Genomic DNA, 7,500 nt, shown 5'->3' with positions numbered 1-7,500 from the left:
GCAGCCGGCAACGGCGGGACTGGAGCGGCCCGGGGAGAACCCGGCCGAGCGTGCGAGAAAAAGTGCCACCGACCTGGCGCGGCCACGGGCCACCGGCGGCTTTCGCGCCCGGCCTCGCGGCGGTCGGCTTGCCCTGCCGGAAAAAAAAGCCGGGGGACGGCACGACAAAAGAAAAAGGCACACGGAGGCGCGTTCGCAACGCCCCGTGCTAGCCACGGGGGCCACGGGGCCAGGGGCCCGCAGCGGGGGGGCCGAGTGACGGGCCTCAACTGCCTCCCCACCACGGACTCACCGGCATCCCGCCTCGCGCTGTCGTCGCAACGCTCCTCAGTGCCGCGGCTTAGGGCCGCCAGAGAAAAAGAAAGAAGGCCCGCGGAGGAGGCCTGGCGGGTGCCCCCCACACTCCGCCCCGCCTCAACCGAAAGCAACCCACCCGGCGCGGCAAAGCCGGCCCCGCCCGGCACAAGCGGCTCGGTCGATTCCGGCCACGACCGAGGTAGGCGAGGCGCCGCCGCCTCGCCCAGGACCAGTCCGGGGGGCTCTCCGTCGGGTGCCGGGCCCGGCAAGTTCAAAAAAAGAAAAAGAACTAGGCCCAAAAATTCTGCCCGCCACAAGGCGGGTCCCCGGCTTAAGGCCGAGGGAGGGGGACGGCTTCTCCAACGCGGGCCGAGCACCGCCGCCACCGCCGAGGCGGACCGACGGGCCCAAAACCGCGCCCGCCGAGCGGGCCCCCGGCTTAAGGCCGGGCAGAAAAGGGACGAGGCGCCGCCGCCTCGCCCGCCACCGGTGCCCGGGGGGGGCCGCCCCCCCCCGTGGCCAATCGACCGGCAGAAGCCGGGCCGGAGCGGGACACGCTCACGGCTTCTCTTGCTCTCTCTCTCTCTCTCTCTCGGCAACTCTCTCTCTGGGCTCGCTCTCTCGGCTCTCTCTCCCCGCCTCGCCTCGGGGCCGGCGAGCAGCTTTCTCGGATCGTCTTTCGCCCTTCTTGCTCTCTCTCTCGGCCTTCTCCGGATCCGCTCTTGCGCGGCCCTTCTCTCTCGCCTCCGCGGATCCGGCTCTTTCGCGCGGCCCCTTCTCTCTCGCCTCGCCAACTGGACCCACTTTTCCCTGGGAAGGACGGGAGCCGGGACACAAAGGCACGCGCGCTTCGTCCCGGCTAGGCGGCACTCGCTTGGCCCTGGCGACCGCACGCGCGGCCGCTCCGCTCCGCCTCGGACGCAGGTACGGGGTCAACCTGCGGGGATGCGGCCCGTCACCTCGCTCCCATAAGACGGACAGACGAGTCCAAAGCCGGCCAGGCCTCCAAGAGGACCAATGCAGCTCGACCGGGGAGGGGCGCCAACGCAGGCCGCCTCCTACCATGACGCAGCCGGAGGCGGCCGACAACAGCGACCCCTTGGTGAACTTCCGCAGACGGCCGAGACAACAGGTCTACCCGGCCGGCGCCGAAATTGCACTAAGTCCCGCCGGAGCGAGGTAGACCTGATGTCCCCGGCCGGCGCCCGCCACCAGGGGGCAAGGCCGGCCCCCGGCGGACCCCGGAGCGAGGTAGACCTGATGTCCCCGACCGGAGCCGGGGTAGACCTGATGTCCCCGGCCGGAGCCGGGGTAGACCTGATGTCCCCGGCCGGAGCCGGGGTAGACCTGTTGTCCCCGGCCGCAGCCGGGGTAGACCTGATGTCCCCGGCCGCAGCCGGGGTAGACCTGATGTCCCCGGCCGGAGCCGGGGTAGACCTGATGTCCCCGGCCGGAGGCGGGGTAGACCTGATGTCCCCGGCCGGAGCCGGGGTAGACCTGATGTCCCCGGCCGGAGCCGGGGTAGACCTGTTGTCCCCGGCCGCAGCCGGGGTAGACCTGTTGTCCCCGGCCGGAGCCGGGGTAGACCTGATGTCCCCGGCCGGAGCCGGGGTAGACCTGATGTCCCCGGCCGCAGCCGGGGTAGACCTGTTGTCCCCGGCCGCAGCCGGGGTAGACCTGATGTCCCCGACCGGAGCCGGGGTAGACCTGATGTCCCCGACCGGAGCCGGGGTAGACCTGTTGTCCCCGACCGGAGCCGGGGTAGACCTGATGTCCCCGGCCGCAGCCGGGGTAGACCTGATGTCCCCGACCGGAGCCGGGGTAGACCTGATGTCCCCGGCCGGCGCCCGCCACCAGGGGGCAAGGCCGGCCCCCGGCGGACCCCGGAGCGAGGTAGACCTGATGTCCCCGACCGGACCCGGGGTAGACCTGATGTCCCCGGCCGGAGCCGGGGTAGACCTGATGTCCCCGGCCGGAGCCGGGGTAGACCTGATGTCCCCGGCCGGAGCCGGGGTAGACCTGTTGTCCCCGACCGGAGCCGGGGTAGACCTGATGTCTCCGGCCGGAGCCGGGGTAGACCTGATGTCCCCGGCCGCAGCCGGGGTAGACCTGATGTCCCCGGCCGGAGCCGGGGTAGACCTGATGTCCCCGGCCGCAGCCGGGGTAGACCTGTTGTCCCCGGCCGGAGCCGGGGTAGACCTGATGTCCCCGGCCGGAGCCGGGGTAGACCTGTTGTCCCCGGCCGCAGCCGGGGTAGACCTGATGTCCCCGGCCGGAGCCGGGGTAGACCTGATGTCCCCGACCGGAGCCGGGGTAGACCTGTTGTCCCCGACCGGAGCCGGGGTAGACCTGTTGTCCCCGACCGGAGCCGGGGTAGACCTGATGTCTCCGGCCGCAGCCGGGGTAGACCTGTTGTCCCCGGCCGCAGCCGGGGTAGACCTGATGTCCCCGGCCGGAGCCGGGGTAGACCTGTTGTCCCCGGCCGCAGCCGGGGTAGACCTGTTGTCCCCGGCCGGAGCCGGGGTAGACCTGATGTCCCCGGCCGCAGCCGGGGTAGACCTGATGTCCCCGACCGGAGCCGGGGTAGACCTGATGTCCCCGGCCGGAGCCGGGGTAGACCTGATGTCCCCGGCCGCAGCCGGGGTAGACCTGATGTCCCCGGCCGCCGCCGGGGTAGACCTGATGAGCCGGGTCCGGCTCGGATCCATGGTTGACCTCCTGTCCCCCTGTTGTCGCCCGCCGCCCGGGCACCTCGCCGTGCCCAGCGACCCCAGAGCCGGGCGAAGCTCACAGCCTCATAACACCCCGGAGCCAGATGGCTCGATCGACCCCCCGTCCCACACAATGAACCCCAACCCCACCCCCCCTTTCAAGACCATGACATGTTTTCCATTTTTTTGTTGTTGTTCTTTGGGGGGATTTGGTTTGGGTTTGCTTTGGTATTTTCTTTTGTTTTGTTTTTCGGGGGGGGGGGGGGGGGGGGGGGGGGCTGTTTTGGGGGTTTTTTGGGGGTTTTTTCCAGTTGCTTTGGCTTTCTCTGATACTGATTTTTGAGGTTGGTTTTTTTTGGGGGGTTGGGGGGCTTGTGGTTTGGATTTGGGTTTTCTTGGGTTGTCCCCCACCCCCCCGGGCCCCCCCCCCGCCCCGCCCCGCCCCTTTTTCTTTTCTCCTTTCCTGAAAGAATGGCTCTTCTATTTGCTTGGAACGAGAAACTTATCCGGGAAAGCAAACCAACCCAAAAATTGACCCATTGGATTTCTTTTTCTTTCCTATCGGAAGCGCCCCCAGCCGAGCCGACGGGCAAGCCGAGGCCGGTGCTCTGCCTGCTGACACGCTGACCTGGCCAAACAGCGCCCCCACCACCCACCCCCCGCCCTGCCCCGCCACGCCCTCCTGGGGTGGAACCTACCCAGGCCGGCCGCCCTGGCCCCGATGCGGCTCGCCCCGCCGCGCCCCTCCCCTCCCCTCCCCTCCCCGCCCCGCCCCGCCCCGCCCGGCCCCGCCCCGCCCGCCGGTAGAGGCTACGGCGGCCGCCGGCACCGCCGCCAGCACACAGGCGCTGTGTGTAGCTTTCGGGCGGGTTGTTTCACGGTCCGCAGAGGTCTTGGGCCCTCGACGTGACTCTAGGGGGCCGTGGGGACTCGGTGCCGAGGCGCCCGGGGCCGGCACGAAGCCACCGGCCCTCGTCTGCACAGAGACAGAAACAGTGACACGCACCCCCCCCCCCCCCCCCCCCAACAAACCCTAACCCTAACCCTAACTCCCCCCGCCCCCCACTAACCCTAACCCTAACCCTAACCCTAACCCTAACCCTAACTCCCCCCGCCCCCCACTAACCCTAACCCCAACCCTAACCCTAACCCTAACCCCCCCCCCCACTAACCCTAACCCTAACCCTAACCCTAACCCTAACCCTAACCCTAACCCTAACCCTAACCCCCCCCCCCCCCCCCCCCCCAACTAACCCTAACCCTAACGCACGGCCACGCCTGCAGGCTACCACACCGCTGCGCGTGAAAGGAAGGCGCGGCCAACCATCCCCGCCCCCTCGCCAACCCCTCCCCAGCCACCTCCACCCGGCCCCCTGCCACCCGCGCGCGCGCAGCCGCCCGCCGGCCCGCCCATAGGCATTCACGCTCTGGCGTGCCCTCTCTCCCTGGCCCTGCCCCGGCCCCTGGCCCTGCCCGCTCTGTGGCAAGCGCAGCCGGCCATGGGCGGTTGGGGGCGCCCCGCCCTCCCCCATCAGCCTCCCCGGCGCTGTCTGCATCCTTTTGCCGCTTGCTAGGCTGCCGTAGGCCAAGGCCGGCCCGGGACAACAGGTCTAGCCAAGAGCCTGGGACAAAAGGTCTACCCCAAGGGGCCTGGGCTATCAGGTCTACCCCGGCGGCCCAGGACAACAGGTCTACCCCAAGGGGCCCGGGACAACAGGTCTACCCAAGGGGCCTGGGACAACAGGTCTACCCCGGCGGCCCGGGACAACAGGTCTACCCCGGAGGCCCGGGACAACAGGTCTACCCCGGGCCTGGGACAACAGGTCTACCCCGAAGCCTAGGACATCAGGTCTACCCCGGGCCTGGGCTGTCAGGTCTACCCCGGAGGCCCAGGCTGCCGTAGGCCAAGGCCGGCCCGGGACAACAGGTCTACCCAAGGGGCCTCGGCCATCAGGTCTACCCCGAAGCCTAGGACATCAGGTCTACCCCAAGGGGCCTGGGACAACAGGTCTACCCCGAAGCCTAGGACAACAGGTCTACCCCGGCGGCCCGGGACAACAGGTCTACCCCAAGGGGCCTGGGGCAACAGGTCTACCCAAGGGGCCTCGGCCATCAGGTCTACCCCGAAGCCTAGGACAACAGGTCTACCCCGGAGGCCCGGGACAACAGGTCTACCCTAGGGGCCTCGGCCATCAGGTCTACCCCGAAGCCTAGGACATCAGGTCTACCCCGGCGGCCCGGGACAACAGGTCTACCCCGAAGCCTAGGAGAACATGTCTACCCCGGCGGCCCGGGACAACAGGTCTACCCTGAAGGCCTGGGACAACAGGTCTACCCCGAAGCCTAGGACATCAGGTCTACCCCGAAGCCTAGGACATCAGGTCTACCCAAGGGGCCTCGGCCATCAGGTCTACCCCGAAGCCTAGGACATCAGGTCTACCCCGAAGCCTAGGACAACAGGTCTACCCCGGCGGCCCGGGACAACAGGTCTACCCCGGAGGCCCGGGACAACAGGTCTACCCCGGCGGCCCGGGACATCAGGTCTACCCCGGTGGCCCCGGACATCAGGTCTACCCCAAGGGGCCCGGGACAACAGGTCTACCCCGAAGCCTAGGACATCAGGTCTACCCCGGCGGCCCGGGACAACAGGTCTACCCCAAGGGGCCTGGGGCAACAGGTCTACCCCAGGGGCCTCGGCCATCAGGTCTACCCCGAAGCCTAGGACATCAGGTCTACCCCGAAGCCTAGGACAACAGGTCTACCCCGGAGGCCCGGGACAACAGGTCTACCCCAAGGGGCCTCGGCCATCAGGTCTACCCCGAAGCCTAGGACATCAGGTCTACCCCGGCGGCCCGGGACAACAGGTCTACCCTGAAGGCCTGGGACAACAGGTCTACCCCGAAGCCTAGGACATCAGGTCTACCCCGAAGCCGAGGACATCAGGTCTACCCAAGGGGCCTCGGCCATCAGGTCTACCCCGAAGCCTAGGACATCAGGTCTACCCCGAAGCCTAGGACAACAGGTCTACCCCGGCGGCCCGGGACAACAGGTCTACCCCGGAGGCCCGGGACAACAGGTCTACCCCGGCGGCCCGGGACATCAGGTCTACCCCGGTGGCCCCGGACATCAGGTCTACCCCAAGGGGCCCGGGACAACAGGTCTACCCCGAAGCCTAGGACATCAGGTCTACCCCGGCGGCCCGGGACAACAGGTCTACCCCAAGGGGCCTGGGGCAACAGGTCTACCCCAGGGGCCTCGGCCATCAGGTCTACCCCGAAGCCTAGGACATCAGGTCTACCCCGAAGCCTAGGACAACAGGTCTACCCCGGAGGCCCGGGACAACAGGTCTACCCCAAGGGGCCTCGGCCATCAGGTCTACCCCGAAGCCTAGGACATCAGGTCTACCCCGGCGGCCCGGGACAACAGGTCTACCCTGAAGGCCTGGGACAACAGGTCTACCCCGAAGCCTAGGACATCAGGTCTACCCCGAAGCCGAGGACATCAGGTCTACCCAAGGGGCCTCGGCCATCAGGTCTACCCCGAAGCCTAGGACATCAGGTCTACCCCGAAGCCTAGGACAACAGGTCTACCCCGGCGGCCCGGGACAACAGGTCTACCCCGGAGGCCCGGGACAACAGGTCTACCCCGGAGGCCCGGGACAACAGGTCTACCCCGGAGGCCCGGGACAACTGGTCTACCCCGGCGGCCCGGGACATCAGGTCTACCCCGGTGGCCCCGGACATCAGGTCTACCCCAAGGGGCCCGGGACAACAGGTCTACCCCAAGAAGCCTAGGACATCAGGTCTACCCCGGCGGCCCGGGACAACAGGTCTACCCCGGCGGCCCGGGACAACAGGTCTACCCCGAAGCCTAGGACAACAGGTCTACCCCGGCGGCCCGGGACAACAGGTCTACCCTGAAGGCCTGGGACAACAGGTCTACCCCGAAGCCTAGGACATCAGGTCTACCCCAAGGGGCCTGGGACAACAGGTCTACCCCGGAGGCCCGGGACAACAGGTCTACCCTAGGGGCCTCGGCCATCAGGTCTACCCCGAAGCCTAGGACATCAGGTCTACCCCGGCGGCCCGGGACAACAGGTCTACCCCGGCGGCCCGGGACAACAGGTCTACCCCGAAGCCTAGGACAACAGGTCTACCCTGAAGGCCTGGGACAACAGGTCTACCCCGAAGCCTAGGACCTCAGGTCTACCCCGGCGGCCCGGGACAACTGGTCTACCCCGGCGGCCCGGGACAACAGGTCTACCCCAAGGGGCCTGGGACAACAGGTCTACCCAAGGGGCCTCGGCCATCAGGTCTACCCCGAAGCCTAGGACATCAGGTCTACCCCAAGGGGCCTGGGACAACAGGTCTACCCCGGAGGCCCGGGACAACAGGTCTACCCTAGGGGCCTCGGCCATCAGGTCTACCCCGAAGCCTAGGACATCAGGTCTACCCCGGAGTCCCGGGACAACAGGTCTACCCTAGGGGCCTCG

Source organism: Agelaius tricolor, unplaced genomic scaffold (assembly GCF_023055355.1).
Source record: "Agelaius tricolor isolate 1412-34295 unplaced genomic scaffold, bAgeTri1.0.p SCAF_60, whole genome shotgun sequence".
In the NCBI taxonomy this organism is placed as follows: domain Eukaryota; kingdom Metazoa; phylum Chordata; class Aves; order Passeriformes; family Icteridae; genus Agelaius; species Agelaius tricolor.
This window is presented reverse-complemented; position numbering follows the sequence as displayed.